This window comes from Urocitellus parryii, chromosome 8, assembly GCF_045843805.1.
Source record: "Urocitellus parryii isolate mUroPar1 chromosome 8, mUroPar1.hap1, whole genome shotgun sequence".
NCBI classification, from domain to species: domain Eukaryota; kingdom Metazoa; phylum Chordata; class Mammalia; order Rodentia; family Sciuridae; genus Urocitellus; species Urocitellus parryii.
Window position 1 is genome coordinate 61,112,565 of NC_135538.1, and position 20,670 is coordinate 61,133,234.

General features: G+C 35.7%; 1 long non-coding RNA gene across 3 annotated transcripts in view; it reads right to left on the reverse strand.

Annotated features, from left to right (window-relative positions):
* LOC144256706 (uncharacterized) overlaps positions 1-20,670 on the reverse strand; it is a 59,432-nt gene that overhangs the window by 21,120 nt on the left and 17,642 nt on the right. For 2 of the 3 annotated variants that reach the window (XR_013344203.1, XR_013344204.1), the window contains exon 2: positions 3,634-3,733. This is a non-coding gene — a long non-coding RNA (uncharacterized LOC144256706). Of the gene's footprint in view, positions 1-3,633; positions 3,734-7,192; positions 7,309-20,670 lie in introns of those variants that run through there. The other variant, XR_013344202.1, reaches the window with a different exon arrangement.

A 20,670-nucleotide genomic window follows, 5' to 3' on the forward strand; every position in this document is an offset into this window, starting at 1 on the left:
CTCTTACATCAGGATTTTTGACAAAAAGATATTTTCTGAGAATAACTCCGAGGCAATATGGGCAAAATGATAACCAGCTTTATTAGACAGCTGAATAAAACATTGAACAAATTACAGTACCTGTAAGTGAGTAAGCAGTTGGCAGCTGTATTTTCTTTTCCTCATAAACTTCCCTATTAGAGTTAACTCATTTCAGCCCATTTCTTCTGTCTTCTCGGGCATCTTCTTCACGAGGCCCCTCCTGAGCTGTGCAGTAGCAGGGTCTCTAGGGCTGTCCACCTGAGCTGCTGCGAATGACGAAGACACAACCGACCCTGGCTCTGCAGGTGTTTCTCAGTTCCCAGCCTTCATGATTATCGAAGCTATTTGTGGGAAATGCTTATATAACTTCTTTGTTTCTCAGCTTCTTCCTTCCAGCCTGCTCTTAGGTCTTCTCTCCTGTCTCTCCCACTCCCCCAGTCACTTGAGTTTCTGAGACAGTGCCTTCTCCATGCTCTGTGCTGCCCTGTGCTTCCCTATGGCTATTTCAATTCCCTTCCTACCCTTTTCTCCAGCACTTGATATAGTTCTAATCTAGAAGACAGGCTATACTTTCAACATCAGGTACACAAAATGCAAAAGCCACATTTTATTTAGGGCCAAACCCATAAATGAGGGGCTGTGCTAGGCCATCAGATGAAGCTTTTTTTCAGTCCACTTGTGTAGGCAATCATCTGGGACTGCCTACCCAGATGTTTCCATCTTTGTTTTAGGATTTATTTTAGAGGAGCAGCTACTTAACCATTCAGATGATGTCTTGGTAGACCAGAACAAATTTAGAGGCCATGACACCATGAAGCAAATGTCTATAGAAAAGTCAAAGAAATGTGTCTATAGTTCACTCTTCTTTATTTGAAAGCATTTGCAGAACAGACTGGATCCCACTGACCCTTAACCCTTTGATGACCAGGACATTTAGATGAAAGTTATACCCAACACCTACTGAGAACCTATTATGTGCCAAGAACTATCCTGAGTGCTTTTATTCATTCTTACAACCATTCTTTAAGAAAGTTCCCATTATTATACCCATTTCAAAGAATGGGGAAATGTGGTTCAGAGAGGGTAAGTAATTTGTTCAAGGTAAAAAAATAGCAAATGACGGAGTTTGGCTTTGACCTTAGGCAGCCACATCATCAACACTTTGCATTGTCCTGTTTCCTAAGTTTCAGATACACAATTTGTTGGACTTATGGTAGGTACAAGTGTGGGAGGAGGGAAGGGCAGAGTTTAATTCCATTGAACAGCAAGTCTTCTTTCCCTTTTTCAAACCAAACAAATGGATGGCTAAGACCCATCCTTTGAGGGAAAGGTGCTGTTTTTGTTTCTTTGTTCTTAGAAAGCTAAAATTGGCATATCTACCCCCCCCCCCAACTACATCCTGATTTGGGTTGGGGAAAAAAACCACCATTTTTATTTGTTTTGTGGACAGGTACAGACAACTTCCAAGGTTGCCATTAGAATAAAGAGAAATATATTTAAAAATGGGGAATTAGAGGACGAAGGAACTTGATCATTTTATGGTAAAAAAGAAATGAGTCCCAGGGATTTGAGGAGAGTTGCCTGAGTATGCAAAGTTTGTTAGTGATAGGGTAGAATTAGAATCACTGATTTCTTTTTTAGAGCTCCTTCTAGAAATGGACAATCCCTCTTATCTGGTGGAAGTGTTCAAGTATTAAAAAAATGTTTTAGCCCTGCTACCATCAATGGGTATACATTTTTTAAAAAAAACTTTTCACTTTCCCTTCTTTTCTACCATCAATGTCAACCAGAAGGAAATGCTGAGGAATCAAAGGTAGGGACAACTGTGTTGCTTCTATCATCCCAACACTAGGGAACAGTTCCTTCTTTCTGATTCTGGGTCAGAAGGACGATGGAAAAAAAAAATGGATGAAGGAGAGCGTGGTAAAGAAGACAGAGCCAGATTAATCATCTGGGAGTTAGCAGTTAAAATTGCTTAATCCAGCCATATTCATGGTGCCTTTCATTTAGAAATTCTTTTGAAGTAGAATATCTTATCAGGCTTTTTAAATTATCTAACCTCCCTAGAATTGAATATGAGAGGAAGTCATCTTTAAACAAATATTCCCTCTGTCCCCAAATCCTTAGTCATAGACTCCTAAGGCAAATATGCAAATAACGAGGCCGTTCAATCATGAGATCCCTCCACTCCAAGTTCTCTTTGCAAAGATGGGCGTAAAACCGCTGAGGCCACCAAATCATGGCCAGATTCTTGCCTATGGAAAAATGCCTCCCTCCTTTCCCTTTTGTATTGAAAAGCAGCAAAATCCCATGAGGTAAAGTTTGGAGAGTTTCCGTAATACATTTCTTTACATAAAGCAATATTATAGTTTTAGTAGATTATCTGGTTTTATATATATTTGGATTGATCTTATTCCAGGATATGGGGGTTGGACTGTGTTACCAAGCATATTTTAGTACTACTCATGTTGTTTTTTTTTTTATTTCAGTTTGATGACTTAATATGTTTTGTTGAACTATATTGAACTGATTATCATTTTAAGAGTCTCGTGGTGACTACATAACAGACAGCCTCACTGCTCCTCCAGTCCCCTTGGCTCTTGGACCAAGAATAGGCCACCATTCCAAGGCCTATCATTCCATTGATTGGTCAGATTTTCTCTCTAACAGGAAATTGACCACAGAGATGTGAACTACAACAATTGAGGGATTGAACTGAAAGTTCAGAATGAAGCAGAGACAAAATTAGAGACATGGCAAGTGAAAGCCACTAACAAGCCAAACATTATAAGAAAGCCAACTTGGAGCCAATGAGAAAGACTGAGAAAAAACAGTTGGGAGACTATGGATTCTGAGGAATAGAGATAGCAATTCCCTGGTTTCCAGAGGAATGTTGATTCCTGGCTTCTGTCTTGGAAAATGCACTTTTTTCCTTTATGTTCCTTAAGCCGTTCCTATGGCCTTTAAATTACTCCCTGTGTGCCGTAGCCAGTTTATATTGGTTTGTGGGTTTTTCCTTTTTAGCCAAGTTCTAACTAGAAAGTCCACATTATCACACAGATAAAGCAATCTTATTTGTTTAACCATACTTTCATGTAAAGGATGAAATCTCAATTGGAAAGAATTAAACACTTCCAGATTTTTGAAAGCTTTTTTATTTGTCATGTTTCCACACAAAATCTATGTGTGAAACGAGACTAATTGGCAATATGGTTAGTTGAGCTCTGCTACCATCATGGCTAGAAATATATGCAGTTTCAGGCTTGAGGTAATTATTCATCTGTTGATAAATCTGAATCTCCACTGTCATTCTCAGAAAGCCCAGATTCATAATATAGAATTGATATGATTCTAAGATAGAATGCAGGCTAGACTTTCAACACCAGGTGTACTAAATGTAAAAATCTCTCTCTCTCTCTCTCTCTCTCTCTCTCTCTCTCTCTCTCTCTCTCTCTCTCTCTCTCTCTCTCTCACACACACACACACACACACACACACACACACAACCTCCCTCCCTCTCCTCCCTCCCTACCTCTTTCTTTCTCTCTCTCCACGCATACTCACAATTTAAAGGAAACAGCACCACACAGTGGTAGCACAGGAAATACCTACTGTCTGACCAAAACACCAGGCATTTGTTCCTTTGAAAACAGGACTAGTTGGTTCTTTGTTTCTTCCCAGAGTTTAGATGTGACCAATGTGATGTTATTTTCTGTGAAAAAGAAAACATTTTTATGTTTTCACTTCTTAACCTCTTGACAAGAACAATTCTTGACTGGATTTTAAACTTATTAACAGACGAAAATGCTAACAATGAAAAAAAATAGTTGTCATATTTTACCACGTGTGGTTGTGTTTATTATAACCAAATGCATTCCAGGAAAATAAAATGATTGAAAAAACACTATTGCCGGAGGTCTTTCCTTTTATTCTTTGGCCAAGAGAACATTTTATTACTAAATTTAATCTGCTGAAAGTCAAATTTCATAACTGAAAATTTTGGCACAAATAAAACCATTTGCTGTATTCATTTAATGTGATTATAGTGATTGCATTAAATAAATGAAAGCAAAATATACCTCTGATATTATACATTTAATTACAGTTTGGCTCATAATTTATTCTGCATATGAAATACCTTTAAAAATGGTCTGAAAATCTTTCTACCTAGTTTAGTCTAAAGATATTACTTCTCCATTTCTTTGGAGTATGAAGACCCTAATTTCTAGAATGTATTCAGTATGTGTCACAATGGGATGTTCATCATTCTGCAATAATGCTTGATCTCTTAATACCTTCCCTGACACCCTCAGTGGACAGCTTCCTGGGCATTTCTCCATAAGTGAAGAGTTTTCAAGAGAACTTCAGCAGAACCACTGGTGTCTAAAGAGTCATTTTCTCATTATTTAACTTTTTAAGCCTTCTTGCTATTGAAGAAAACCAGATTAGCAATAGAGCTGAAAAATAACCTGCAGTTAAGAAGAATGCAGGGCCAGGATGAGCAAAGCTCAGAAAGCACCTCTGAATGGTTAATGCAGCATCAGTCTGAAGATGGCCCGGTCCCAGCTGAGGTGATGCACAGTGTGATGCCAGCCCTGGTACTTTCTGAGCTTTGATATTCTGCACATCACCAGAACACAGAGAAGTCCTGTATTACTATATTTCCTTATTCTGGGGCCTCATGTGCAGAGGGATATTGCTCCTCCCAGAACTAGTCAATCCCTAAAGGACTTGCTTGCCTGCTTGGTTTTCACATGCAAACCAGCCAATCCAGAACCCACACCCACAAATACCTCCTTTACTGAACTGAACACACACTCAGGCCACCATCTTCTGCCCTAATCACCCCATGTCAAGCTGCCGACCATTAGAACAGCCCCTGCACCTGCTGAAGGTATTCTGCCTGTCAATCTTAAAGCTCCTTATCCTTCTTGTCCCATTCCTTCTCAAGAACCACAATAAAGGATCTTGCCGACACTTTCCTCTCCTTGTCCTTCTACATCCTGACTGAGCCTGGTGTTTCCACATCTAGCCCTGCTCAGGGTGTCTGCATCCTAAAAAGTCTATGTTATCCCCCAGGGTCTGCAAGTATAAAAACTTCCTTCTTCATGACAGCCATTTCCTTGTCTGTGTATCCTGTCCCACTAGGTTAAAACAAATGCTGCATATGTACAGTCTAAAACAGGTCCCTAATAATGTAATTAGTTCCAACCTTTTTTTTTTTTTAATCACACTCGCTTTTAACTGATTTTAAAGCACTAGAAACAAATATAGAACTGATTAAATAACCAAGGCATTCATTTGTGGTAATCAATAGTCGGCACATTTACATATTTACCTCACATGGCTTGATGTGTTTGGCATATTATGACGTGCTATATTTTGACTAAATAATTAACTTCCAGTCAGCCTGATAAATTGCTTCTCTCTTCTCATAGCTTGTGCCCAATTGACTCTGCTGTTCAGTTTCCTCTATTGGAGTCAGAGTGCCCCAAGGCTCAGCCCATTTCATTCGTGCAACTAAACACTGTTCTCCTAGGGTTATATTTAATTAAAACACAGCAGTATTTAAGAGAAATATTTCACTTCTGAGGTCTAAACCAGGCTTTGCTACTATAATTACTTTGCAAAACTCACACTGTGGCAAGATAGGAAAAAAGCAAAACAGATGCAATTTTGGAGTCACTATCTGAAAGCCAAGAACAAAACCGTCAGGAAGCAGCAAGTAGTCTTTTTTTTTTTCTCGCCTTTTGCTTTGTTTCTATCTAATAAACCCCACACACTAAATATACAAAATGTCAGCAAAGTGTCATCCACAGTAGATGCTCAGGTCTACTGCATTTGAATGTTGTTGAGTTAAAAAAAAAAAAAAACAGCCTCTGAATCTTATATCTGAGTGTGCTAGGTGTATGTAGTTCTATACATGTGTGAGTAAATGGGAGTGTGTATGTATGGGGGCACTATCTTAATTAAGTACCAACTATGTACAAGGCACTTTGCTTGATCACTGTACATTCATTCTTTTTTAAAAAAATTTTTATTTGTTGTAATTAGTTATACATGACAGTAGAATGCATACTTATTTAAATCTTATAATTCTACAATATATAATTATGGATGATTCTTATAATTACAGCCCTATATAATTAACTTATCCGCTTTAAATGTTCTCAGTAACATAAAGACTAAAGTGAGTGAATAGTAAAGTTTCATGTATTAGTAGAAAACTGCTAAAATGCCAAGTGCTTTAGAAATTCTACTTAGATGATATGGAATTAACATTCTGTGCCAGACACTGTGTTGAGACGTTTACTTGTTTTTATCCATAAGCCTTACAACAATCCAGGGCATGGAGCTTATTCTCTCTCCTACTGAGGAAAATAAGGCTTCCTATAGGTAACACGACTCGAATTTGTAGCTCTTTCTACTCCACAGTATTTTTTTGTCAAGGGAAATCTCAGATGAGGTAGATAATAATTTGGGATATTAACTTGGGTTTCTTTTCACACATTTTCTTGATTTTCCTGTGAATTCCTCTGCACTGAGTCAGAGGCAATACTTCCTTGTGAGTGGACAGATGCAAATCCCCACATGAAAAATGGGGACAACACAAGCCTTGCAGAGAAACCCCAGTTAAGTCCAACCTTGGTACCTGAGCAGGAGAAAGCAACTGTCTAGGCCAGTGCTTTTCAAACTTACTGTGGTGAAGGAGCCATTATCTTTTAAATAAAAATAAAATAAAATACTAAAAATGAGTGACCAGATACATGAAATTTTAAAACCCAAAGTAATAAAAACACAACTCCCAAGCTTGAGTTATTAAATTCTTACTCTCAATTGCTATACTCAGTCTCACTGAAAACCAGTTTTATGGTCTACATGTTTGCATCCCCCACAAATTCATATGTTGAAATCCTTACCCCCAATATGATGGTTAGGAGGTATGGCTTTTGGGGAAGTAATTAGGTCACTAATCATCAGCCATCCTGAAATGATGAATACCAACATATGGCTTTCCATTTTAGAAATCAATTAATATTTCATATATGATTATTTAAGGATTTACAGTCATACACAGGCAAATATCTGAGTGGTAAATAATCCACCTAGATGATGAACTGAGATGTTTTGTTAACACAGAGACTATGACATCTATGTGCTGAGACCTTACCTCTAGCCACAGTTGATGCTGTATGTCCTCCAGTTATGAGTATTCAACTATAGTACATGGAAGGGATTGTCAAAACTCTTGGTGCAGGAGATTTTTCTTTTTCAAATAAATCTGTGTGCAGACTGTCAACATATAAAATCTCAATTTAGAAAACATCTAAAAGAGTTAAAGAACTGGGATCCTCTCCACTAGTAACTTCTTCATCACTCAGTCCCTGAGGCAATACAATAAATATCCTAGTTATATAAAGAACAAACTTGGAAACTACATTGGGGACTTCACAAACACTGATTCTTCTTGGAAGAAAACTAAACTCTGGCCTATACATAAGAGTGTACCTTCCTCATATTTTCAGTGGTCAATTGTAACAGATAACACTGCAATAGGGGAAAGTATTCAGGGGTGGTTGGAAAAGAACAGATGAGGCAGAGTAGGTCTCATCTCTGAAGACATGGCCTGTGGGATGGGGTTTAACATGAAACCACTTCTATGTGGCCATATCATTGTAGTGAACTAAAAGATATGGTTGGCTTTATTCATTGTGTGCTAATAAGACAATACCTTATAGCAAAAACCTGAAAAATCTCAGGTTCCCATCTTTATTTGTGGACACTGACTCAACTAAATGACACCATCAACATGTATTTAGCACCAACTTTCAATAAATATATACAGGTTTATTGTTCGGACTTCTTGTGATGACATCTGAAACAAATTTTGAAAAGTAATGACATGACGTTTTATGCTGTTTTCTACTTTCTTATTCTTCATTCTACATTGAGAGCATAGGTTCTTTCAAGAGTCGGCCTTCTAGCTTTCCATTCAGTTGGAGCTGTAATGATACATGGTACCTATTATCACAATCAATACCAAATACAACAACAAAAGATGCTTCATTTTGAACATGACCACTTTCTTAAACCATAGCTTTAGGAATACATTTTCAAACCAACATATTTATGTTCTATTTCAATTATACCTTTATTAAATTCATACTGTTACTTTTCATTAATTTATCTTTAAAAATATATTTACTGAACACCTACTTGTGTGAAGCCCTATGTTGAGATTACCAAAGTGAATAAGCAGTGATGGAAGTAATAGCCTATCTACAATTCAGTAGGATTGTCAGTTTTAGAAAGAGGTGCAAAACTTCCTAACAAAACTTTGAGTCTCTCAGGCATGAATTTTGGTTGAATTCACCCCAGTTTACTCCAATGACAACTGTGTGTCTTAAAGCATTCAACATAATCCCATTCTCCTGTCTTTGCCCAAGAATGAAACACATGATGGAATTTGTCCAATCAGGGTGAAGCCCTGCTTGGAACTTTGTTCAGGGGGAAAGAAAGAGGAGCTTTCTTTTCCTTAGTAGGAAGCAGTGACAGCTGTGATACATTGACTGCATTGTCACCGTAAGGGATCCTGGCCAAAGGGCAAAACCTACAGGAAAGAGAGCAGAGCTGAAAGAACTCAGAGAAACAGAGCCAAAGTCATGATCAAACCAACCCTTTGAGTTTGTTTTGTTTTAATTATATGGACAATAATGTGCAAGAATTTTGTATCTCTTGCTACAAAAGCACTCAAACTGAAACACTATCTGAAGTATCAACCACAAGGAAGTGGGCAGTTACCAAAACACCAGTTAACAGTTTCTCAAACAATCTCACTGCTTTTAAAGATACCTAAACGTGAGGTCAGAGTTCCAACTAAGCAGCAGGGGAGAATAATCTAGTATCTCTTTCAAAAGCTTAGAATTTGATTTATTAATTTTTTCCTAGTTCACTGTAGGAAACATATAATACATACCATCCTACTTTCAGGTGCATGCTTTATGTAATCCTCTCCTGTTTAACTTTAGGTCCCAAACAATCTAATGTTATACCTCAAGGCCTAGAAAAGCAGGAACATACTAATTCCAAAACCAGTAAAGACAGGAAAAAATTAAAATCATAGCTGAAATTAATGAAATAGAGATTAACTTTTGGAATAGTTAAATGTGGTTCTGGAGTTTGAAATCCTGTGAACCAATAAGGAAACTGGCGAAAAGAAAAAAAATTGTGGCATACGTGTCATGATCCCCAGTTTTCACCTCTGCCCCTCATCTTCAGCCAGTTGGCCAGATCATACCAGCTCCAGCAGTCTATGACTTTAGGTATCTGCTAAGAAGCTACTTGGATTTGATGCTCCACGAGGCACCATGAATACCAAACTTCTCAGTGAAGTCTGTAGAAGACTAATCATCTCCAAGACATAGAATAATTGGCTAGTTTTCTTTAAAATTAGAATTTTAGTTTCACTTAATAATACATAAATTTTCATGAAAACTTTAAGAAAGGATACTGCTTTTCTGCTTTTTTTTACTTATTAAATATTTGCTCACGTAACAAATGACTTTTTCATTTCATTTCTTAGAGAGGGTGGTCCAGATAAATCACATAAACACTAGGTGGCACTACAGTTTGAAATAACATTCAGTCAAACACTAAAACAGCTAAGGTTTACATGAGATGGTAAAACAAACAACAAAACCAAAAAACAAAAAAGAGCATAATATATCCATATTTATTTTAAAATTTTAGTACATACTAGGAAAGGGTAATTAACTTTATGTAGTTAATAAATTGACTTAATGAATTAACTTATATGATCTGGTAGGTTTTTTCTCTTTTTATTAGAGCAGTATACATATACATAGTGGTTGGATTCATTTTAACAAAATCATACATGCATGGAATTTGATTTCAATTCCTATCTTCATGTCCCCTGCTTTCTCTCCCCTCTTCTCTTCCCCCCATTCTCCTTCCTCTACTCTATTAATCTTCCTTTTGCTGGTTTATGTATATAATTTTGGTTAGTGCATTCTAAATATACATAAAGGTGAAATTCCCTGGAGTATATTCGTATATGCATGTAATGTGATTTTGTTAATGGAATGAACCTGATAGATATTTTGAAAAGATAATATTCTTATCCCTTCATTGAAATCGGATTCCTATTTGCTGGAAGGCAGCAACTGATTAAATCAGTTATAAGTATTCAAAAATTTCTTCATTTTTGCAGATGAAGCCTAAGTTTAGATTTTTAACCTGTCCAGTACATTTGGGAATTGGAATAATGTTTTTCCTCAGAAAATGAAAGCAAAATATATACTATTATATATTAATAAAATAGATTATGTGGGAAACTTAGAATTAGTTTTATTAATTTTTTCCTAGTTAAGTCATGGATATATAAGTAATTTATGTCCAATAACCTCATTAAGTGATGTATTCTGCTTATAAATTTTGAATATTTTCCCCAAATAGATTTTCTATATTAAAATGTAGCATTTTCTTGATTTGTTGTGGTCTTTGTTAACAAGCTTCAAGAAAGAGCACATGGATAGAAGCTATAGAAGATATAATGGATGGAGCCACTGGACCCCACCCTACTGGGAACCCTGAGCCATCCAGAGATCAATCAGTTTCCAAGTCTTCTGTCCTTTGAAGCTGTCTACATATATTATCTCAGGCAATAGATCTTGAAAGGCTTCCTCTCGAAGTTACAAAGTAAAACCTTATTGTGAAAATAAAATCAATTTTTTAAAAAACATTATCTGCATATTTGATTTTATCTGAATATTTGACTAAAGACTATGTAGAGGAAAAACTTATTTTTGTACTATGTCAGAGGGGAAAAAAAGTGTCCTCTCTTCTGAGGGTTCAATTTATTCTTCCTAATGTTTTCTACCAGGCCCCATTTCCTCCTATGGAATCTAGTCTGATCCAGTGACTGAGAAGAGAGATTTCCAAAGTAATTAGATGTTTTGTTAGAGACTTCATCAAGACTGTCTTTTTTCATTAAACATTGCCACTGTGGCTGTTTCAGCTTTGAATATAATCACGGAAGTAGGGATAACAGTCTCATAATATAAATAGGCTAAGAGAATGAAGAATTGAGGTTACTAAATTCTGGACTAATGACGTGTTATTTAGTTTCTGCTATTGTTTTAAAAAATAAAAATATTATATTTTGGAGAAAGAAATTCTAAATGAATTTTAAGCAACTATTAAAATACATAAGAGCTCTAAAGAAGCCAAAATTCATAATTATATAATGAACTTATTTGTTTCTAAAGAACATTATTAAGAATCATGCAACATAAAAACACATGAGATGATTATAGTCCTTTAAGGAGCATACAATTTTGGAGAGAAAAGCTACAAACATCCAGAGAGTAATTAACAACAAAAATCTAAATAACTGTTCAAAACAGATTTAGATGAAAAATAATACCTAAGTAATACCTAAGATTTCCTGAACGACTATGGCAAATATGAAAGCATAAAATTATTTGGAAAAAATATATGTATTAGTTGGTGTACATGCTAAATTATTACTCTAAAAGAAAGAAAGACAGAGACAGAGAAGGAAATAGAGACCTAAAAACAGGAAGCCTCAAAAATGTAGACATTTGGAGGAAAGGTAGCCCAGGAAATGTAGGTAACTTGGAAACTTGACTCTACAGGGTCATCCAGGACCCAAAGCCTGAGCTCCCAGGGTATTACATTGGTTAAGATGATACCAGCATCTAGAATAAATAGGACAAACTTCTCAGTGGCTCAACATAGTGGGTTCTCACTCACATGAGCTCTAAAGAGTGGTCTGGCCTAGAGTTGCAAAGCTCTTTGGAGAAGTACCCTATCCCTGATTCAGACTGACTCAGAGGGCAAGAGCCAAATATTGGTTTTCTTGGCCCTTTAATTTAACTTTAATTTTAAAACTTAATCTTAAACATCTAGCAAATAAGTTTTAACAGCCTTATACTAAGTACTGGGCTTTAGTACCTATCTCTCTATCCTGTAGGTGATAACTCCTTATCTTAAGTTAACCCAGGTTGTGAGTTCTTAAAGCAGTACCTCTTTAAAACATTAACAGGCAATCCTTAGACCATCTAAAAGCAAACTACAAAAAAAAACTAACTAGGATAAAAACATTTTTAGTTTATGTAATAGCTACCTTGAATTCTGGCAGAGTTATACATTATAATCCCCTGTTTGAGGTCCTGGCAATCGTGACAAAAACCAACTTTTGGACACAACCTTAAATGCACTGAAATCTAGTCTACTTCTTTCATAGTCACTTTCACATGAAATGGGACATAGAGCATTATCTCAAGTAAGGCAGGGCTCATCATAAGTCTTAAATGCTATAGCTCTGAAGCTGATCTTTGCTTTTTGGACATCATTTTACAAAGCCTACATAAATTGTTGTGAACTTGAGCAAACACAACATAATATCACATCTAAAACAAGAATTAAAGAAAGGCTGGAAGCTTTTAACCCTTTGTAGAAAAGTAGCAAAGTACTTTTGTGTTTTGCAATAAAACTTTTACATAGATTAGGCTCTCACTAACTTAAAAATACATTTAAATTGTATCTCAGTGTAAAAAGTAACATGGAACTTTACATAACTTATTGATAACAAGTTCAGTTATAGAACACAAATGATATAAATAAACTTCCAACACGTTTTTTTTTTAAGCCTAAAATTACCATACAATTTTAGAACACCAGTTTGATATAATGCTCTTTCTAAAGCTTCTACCTTACAGACTTGTATACCTGGAAGATATGAACACAAAAATGGCACCAATTACATTGATGTTTTTATATTAACCAAGTTTAGCTTTTAAAGAAATAACATAGCACAATTCTCTAAAACAACAGCACTTGTTTAACCAGCTGTTTAATTTCTTTAAGATTACTTTGCTCAAAAACTTGCACTTATAACCAACTTGCACAGACCTTCTTTATCACTTACTTAAACCCTCTTAATTGCTTAATCATATAGACTCTTATCCAGAAACACACTTTCCCTCTATTTAATCCATACCTAGAACCTTCTAGTTTCTCTTTTTATCTATTAACCTCCTTCTGTTCAGTTTTGAAACAATACCTGTAAACTTTTGAATCTAAGCAGATTACTTCATAGACATCAACATTTTATTAGGGTCTTTCTGAACACCTAGGAGATTAATGAGACCAGTGGAGGACAGAAAGCCAATCAGTGCATTTGCTGTGAAGAGGAGGGTCATCAGAGAGGGAGACATCCCTGATGCTTCTGAGGGAAGCCACATGGTCAAGCAAGGCCTGGACCCATCCTAGCGCAAATGGCACTAGCAGAACTGAGAAGCTGCTGTGAAGTTCCCGAGGACTCCCAGGAGAGATTCAGCTGACTGTTAAATAGGTAGTAACAAAAGTCAGTTTGACTTATTTCATCTTAAACACTTAGCAAAGACAGTTAAAGAGCCAAAACACAGCTATTCCTGCACATTTTAAATGATAATAATAGTTAACTAACTTCCAAAAATAAGTAGACTGGAGGCTACAAAAAACTCTTAGACAAAAATGCCTAATAACTGTCAAAGGAACTGTTAGAGTAGTTTTACTTTAAGGCCCACAGATATTCCTAACCTACACAGGCAGGCTTGGTGTTTGCTAGTATGGTTATCCAGCCCTAAGTAACAGAATTAAAGATTTCTCTATTAGACACAGAGATCAAACTAGTAAAAGGATTTTGCAAGATCAGATGATATTAAATTATTAAACTATACCTTAAGGAAAAGGACAACTGTAACCCTAAAAGTTAAATGTTGTGTTTATATCCCTGACATTTCTGACAATGTGACAAATATCCTTAAGGATTTACATACTCAGATAAAAGCCATGTCCTCAGCAACTTTGTCATGGAATCAATATCTTAGCTTCTGGTTCTTGGTACTTCCTGGTGAAAAACATTGTTAGTCTCTGTCCTTGGTATCATACTTATTGGCATATTCCTGTGCTGTGATATTTATTACTACATTAATATGGTTCCAATATTAATGAATTCTTGTTTCTTTTATAGACCACCCATCACTCACATGGCCCTCCAGCCTATCATGGACCACTCGATAGACCCGATTTTTAAAAGGGGACTCCAAACTGCTTGCCCCAACATCGCCCCTTTTGTCAGCCTGAAGAAGCCAGAAAGATCTTCGCCCCCATTCCTTACAGCAGTAAGGAGCTTCCCAAATTAGAGGGGGGAATGAAGCCAGATTTAAAGTTAGGTAGTCAGTGTAGTTAGGTAAATCGGGTCTAATATCGAGTGAAATCTAAAATGGAGGCCATGCTGGGAATGACTCAGGGAAAACAGGACAACTCATGGAATGTTAATAAAGTTCCGAAAAGGCCCTAGGCCAAAGTCCACCTGGAAGAAATGTTAATGAACATCCCCCAATGGACAGCCCATCCCAAAGAAATGTTAATGAAGCCCAGGATACAGCCCCCAACAGATTTGGAGATAGCTCATCCCAAAGAAGTGCTAATGAACAGCAAACTTGACTCGGAAATAACCAGATTACTCCTTTGTCCCAAACCCTTCCTGCCTACATTCCATCACCAAACCTATAAAAAGGGGAACACATTGCCCGCTAACTGGATTCCACCTTTTGGGTCCCCTTCTTCCTCCGGGAGAAGTCTTTTCTTCTGTCCTTTAATAAATTTCCAATTTCTACTCTGAAAAAAAAAAAAAAAAAAAAAAAAAAAAGAGTGGTCTGAGGGACAATGGGAAAGGTTGGACACACCTGCTGCTCGCAGAAATCTGGTGATCTAGTTTGACTGAGGCTCTGCCATCTTCTATGTGGTCCTGGGCAAAGTCCTCAACATTTATTGCTTACGAAAATGAGGAGACTCAAAAAAGTTACTTTTAAATTTCTATCTTATTTTGGTTGTTCCATGGTTTCTTTGACAATAAAATTCCCTCAAATCCTGAAAAACTTCTAACGTAGTTGTCCTTGCTACCTCCTGTGGTAGTCAGAATTCGTTTTTTATTTCTTTTCTTTTCTTTCTTTCTTTTTTTTTTTTTTTGGTACTGGGAATTGAACCCGGGGGCCCTCGGCCACTGAGCCACATCTTCAGCCCTATTTTGTATTTTATTTAGAGATAGCGTCTCACTGAGTTGCTTAGTGCCTCACCATTGCTGAGGCTAGCTTTGAACTCATGATCCTCCTGTCTCAGCCACCCAAGCTTCTGGGATTCTATTAAGGCCTCCAAGATTACCACTCCATGATATATATACCTGTATAATATGGCCCCCTTGAGTTTGGACAGACCTGGAGACATGATAGGATATTATTTCTATGATCCTGTCACTAACCAACTAAGTTGAAAAGGGAAATGACAAGGGTGAGCAAGACCTAATCAGGTGATCCCTTAAAAAGAACTGGATCCTGTCTGAAGAAAGAAATTCCACAGGGGACAATCTACACTCCCCATGATTGGCTTTGATGATCAAGAGCAGCCTCCAGGAGCTGAAAGCACCCCAACTGACATGCAGTGAGGAAATGGGTGCCTTCGCTCTACAGCCTCAAGGAAGTGAATTCTGCCAACCACCAGAGATTTAGAATTAGATCTTGAGCTTCAGATGAGACCACAACCCCAACCCATACCTTAACTTCAGCCATGTGAGACTCCCCAGAGGACCCAGCTATACTGTGCCCAGACCTGTGACCTAGGAACTGTAAGGCAATAAACATGGTTTAAATGCTAAATTTGTAGCAATTTGTTATGCAGCAACAGAAAGTTAATTGTATTTCAAAGTTCCTAGACATCATAATTCTTAAGCCCACATTCTTTTTCATTCTCCCTCGTATGTATATATATATATATATATATTTTTTTTTCTTTCAACCTAAAGTATCTCCCTCAAGGGCTTAGGCTTAGGAGGAAAGCCACAACCTTAATGTGATGCTTTCCATAAGATTAAGTATTAATGGGATTTTCTTACTTAAAAGCTTTTAAAATCTTACTTCTTCCCACTTAGGGCCTATATGCAGTTGCCATTTCCAATCCCTCAAAATCCCGATTTTCTGCCCTGACTGTATTCCCTATCCTTTCCCTTGCAAACTTGCTGATACTTGCTTGTGTTTTTCTCTTACATAATCTTGCTAAATAAAACCAATTATAACTACATACCTTGCTAATATTCTATTTGCTAATCACATTTGAAAATCTGAGCAAAAGGATATTTTTTAAACAACAATATAACCTATAAAAGTTCTTCATAAAAAAAAACACAACAGTGTGTACAACCAAACAATAGAACAAAGTTGACAGTTTTGAAAGAACAATCTTGAAATTACAGCATTCAACTCAGAAGGTTTTTGGTCACATTTATTAAAATCCACAAGGTACAATTATTCTTGTGTTATTTATACATTTCCAGGGTAGAGAGATGAAGAAAACTCATTTTAAAAAGAATTACAACCTTGATTCCAAATTCTGAATAAACATAAAGAATATAGATATAGGCCAATATTATTTTGTTTGTTTTGTTTTTGTGGTGCTGGGGACACAACTCAGGGCCTCATATGTCCTAGGCAAGCACTCCACCCCTGAGGCACATCCCCAGACCTAGACCAATCTCATTTTCTAGCATGATGAGTAATCCAAAATATTGACCAAAAAAAAAAAAAAAACAGATTTTGAACATAGATGCAAAAATCTTAAAATATTAGGAAAAAAATCCTGAAATAGAACAAAAAAAAATTAAGCCCTAACAGGAGTTGTACTGTGAACATTGTTTAATGTTAGCATTGTTTATCATGATAAAAAATAATCTTATTCTACAAATAGGCCAAAATAGAAAACCACAGCTTGATAAATTTTAAAAATATGTGTGATGACATTTAACATTTATTTCTGGTTAAAGTTCTCAACATAAATAGGATATGGCATATTTCCTTCATGTGGGAAAGAGGTGAAAAATCTATTTCCAGCCAACAGAAACGTCATTCTTGATGATAGGAGAGCATGAAGAATATTTATTACCACTACGATTATTTAACAACTATTGGAAGTTTGATTCAAAGTAATTTTAGACAGCAATTGCAAATGTGATTGTAATTTGCAAGTAATATGATTCAAACTAATTGAAAAAATGTTAAAACTAATTTATAAAAGTATATAGATACAGCAAGGCAACAGATGGAAAATAAATACACAAAACATTTTAAATATTAATAATCAAAACATAATGGTAAAAATTCTTATTCAAAATAATACAAAAAACAAATACTTAAATGGACTTAATAAATCTGAAGAACACACAAAACAAAGCCTCTAATTTGTTTTGAAAATCATTCAAGAAAAGTTTAAGTCCTATTAGCAACAAAAACATTTGGAACACTTTGCTAATCAATTGGGAACCTCACAATTATTATAATGTATTCCATCTGAATTAGAGATTAACCATAAAAAATAGGATTTTGAATATGGAATAAAGTATTGGTGAGTATTTTTAATTTTGTTTGAGTGTGGACTTCCTAAACCTGACTTAAGATGAGATTCCTTCAAGAAAAAGAAAAAAACTTTTCAGAAAGTTATTTTCAACAGAAAGGAGGTAGTAGCTGTCAAAGGATTGCTTCTCTTTCCCAAAGATGGAAGAATAGCCATGTTATCAATGTATATGTGTGCGTGTATGTGTGTGTGTGTGTGTGTGTGTGTGTGTGTATACACATGATAGAAAAGAATTCTAAAATTACTATTGCTTTATGTAATTTTAATTTTTTTGTTTAATTATTACTCATTAAGTGCTTAGTATCTGCCAAGCAATGATTGTTTGAGTTCAGCTTCATTATTTTTATTTTATAGATGAAGACTGAAACTTAAATTATTATCACCCTTATTACCAGTGCCAACGTAACATTATTAGCAGCTTGTATATATTCCACATATTGTGCTAAGTACTTTTCAAGCATTCTCACTTAATTCTCACAATGATTCTGTGAGTAGAAACCATTACTACTCTAATATTCAGATAAGAAATCTCAGGCTCAGAGATTAATATGACTGATTTGTATGGGGCAACTTGGAATTGAGCCCACATCTGCTTTCACTCACTATTCTCTGATCAGCCAGGGCTCTGAAGCATTAGTTATATTGTTTAAATTGTGTTGAAATTCTCAAATAATCATAAAAGTAGACATGTGTAGACATGAGATTTTTGTATTTTTCAGAAGCAAGTATTTATTTGAAGATGTTGAAAAATATAGGCTTAAAACCTCTGTAAATATCAATTAACAATGTGAAAATGTAATGTAAAAACTGGAGAAAATTATCATATGTTTAATAATTATTATTAACTGAATGCCTGCTATACTTGGACACTGTTTTGGGCCCTGAATATGCAGAGAAAGAACAGACCTCTACCTTTGTGGAACTCACATTCCAAACATAGGCTTAACATTTTTTAAAATCACTTTTTAAAATGAGCAGCAAGCCAATATATAAAGGGAATGAGAATGCAAATAGAAAAGGATGAAATGAAGTCTCAGGAAAATATGCTTATACTCTTATTAGTAATGAAAGAAATGGAATTTAAGCAACAATAAGATATTATTTTTGAGCTACCAGAAAAGCAAAGATTAAAAGGAATGATTACATTCAGAGCTGGAGTTGGAATGCATAAGATTATAAATATTCTTCTGGAGGGAACATAAATTGGCTCAGAAACTGATGCAAAGCTGTGGGTACATGGACCTAAACAATCAAAACCAAGGAATTGAATAATAAAATGTCATTTACATAGAATAGAACATTATTACAACATCACACATGATGATTAGATTTCTACTTACCAAAAAGAAATGTTAAAGAAGTGAATATTATCATTATGTGAATAAGAGGCTACAGAGAAAAAGACTGAATGAACTAAACTCATTTTTATGAAAATTAATGGATCTAAATCTGAGGGAAATATTGAAAGATTGGGATTTTTCTTATTTTGTATATCTAGGTTTTAATAATAATGGATAACTTCTATACTTTTTAGGCTGCACCTTGTTGCACCTTAAAATTGTATAAATCTAATAAGTTCAGGGGAATAAGTCAAAGAATTCACTGGGCTGTTGGGGTTGTAAAACAAAAAGGCTGTAGATGAACTCACTGCCCCTGTTCTACTCTGCCTCTGCTCCCTGGCTAAATTTTATCAAACCTGTTCTGTGCAGAGACATACAAAACATTGCACAAAAATTAAAGGGTATATTTCAAATCACCTTCCTCTAGAAGATAATGCAAAAACACAAAAATTTAGCATTTGTTAGCCTCTAAAAATAGAGTATTACTACCAATGTCTCCACTAGTCATTAAAGGTGGGGAAACTTTGAGTCATGGTTGGCAGGTCACATATCTTATTTGCTCCTGAAACTTGGATTATGTCTTCACATTTCATCAGGTGAGCCAAATATGGCATCAAGGGAACAGCTAATTCCCTTTGGTCTTCTGGCTGGTGCTATTAAATGACACTTTTCATCACTACCCAAATGCTAAGGAATTGAGTGAAGCAGCTACAACTTTGTTTACATTGGAGGTGAAATCATTTGATAAGTTCAGGACTTGCCTAATTGAAGCTACTTGTCTAATAGTTTATTCAATTGGCAAATCAAATTTGCATTTTCCCTCCAATAGATTGATTTAAAAAAAAAGTAGAATGGCCTATGGTATTAGTATTACACAGATGTAGTCTCATGTGATTTATTATCAAAAGATCCTTTGAACCTAAAAAAAGAGCATTTCTATTGGAGAAATGATATATTGCCTATATCCAAATTTTAGCTGGAGATTGTCATCTAATCTAAGGAAAGACAAATTGGGCTTATGAAACCCACTTGTCAGAAAGGATAGATTTTTCATTTATAATTCCCAATTCTGCAAAAAGAGGTCTAAGTTGAAGAACCATGTATGCTCAAGGCTAAGATACTCTTGACAAGCTAAATTTTCAAAAAACACCCACATTTTAAATGTTATGACCATATTTAAATTAACATCCCACATGATTATCTAAAGCTTTTACTTAGATGGTGTTTTATAGTTTACAAAGATCTTTATGTAGCTCTCATTGAGATAATTCACAAAACAACTATAGCAGCTCAGGAGGCCCAGTGCTATCCCCTGAGAGACTTGGGTACTATATGGGTCCCATTCAAATCTAGTTCTTCCGAGTCTATATTTAGAAACATTTTCAGTATAGTCAGTTCTCTTCTTGTGTACTATGTTTTCCTTGGATTACCTTCAACGTGAGCTCAGCTTTGAGTAAAATGATCCATAAATTTTTCATGTTGATCATAAATCTAGGCATTAAAGCGAACGGTGGGGATGGCAAATTGTCCACATTTATGCTGGCACTCCCCATTCTGACACTGCACTCTTTCCTGCTATTCCTGTGTGTGGCCTCAGAATCCTTCACAACTCAACCCTACATGCATCTAAATTAATTGGATTTAGAATACCAGAGGAAACCTATGTTATCAATCCTGGAATAATGTTCTGCCATCTTCCATTTTCTTAACTCTTAATAGTTACAAAAAATAGTTAAATGCCTCTGGAATAAATATTTCTATAATTTTAATTGTAGATGTTTATAACTCAGCCTTCAGATTTTTTCCTTCCTCACAATGT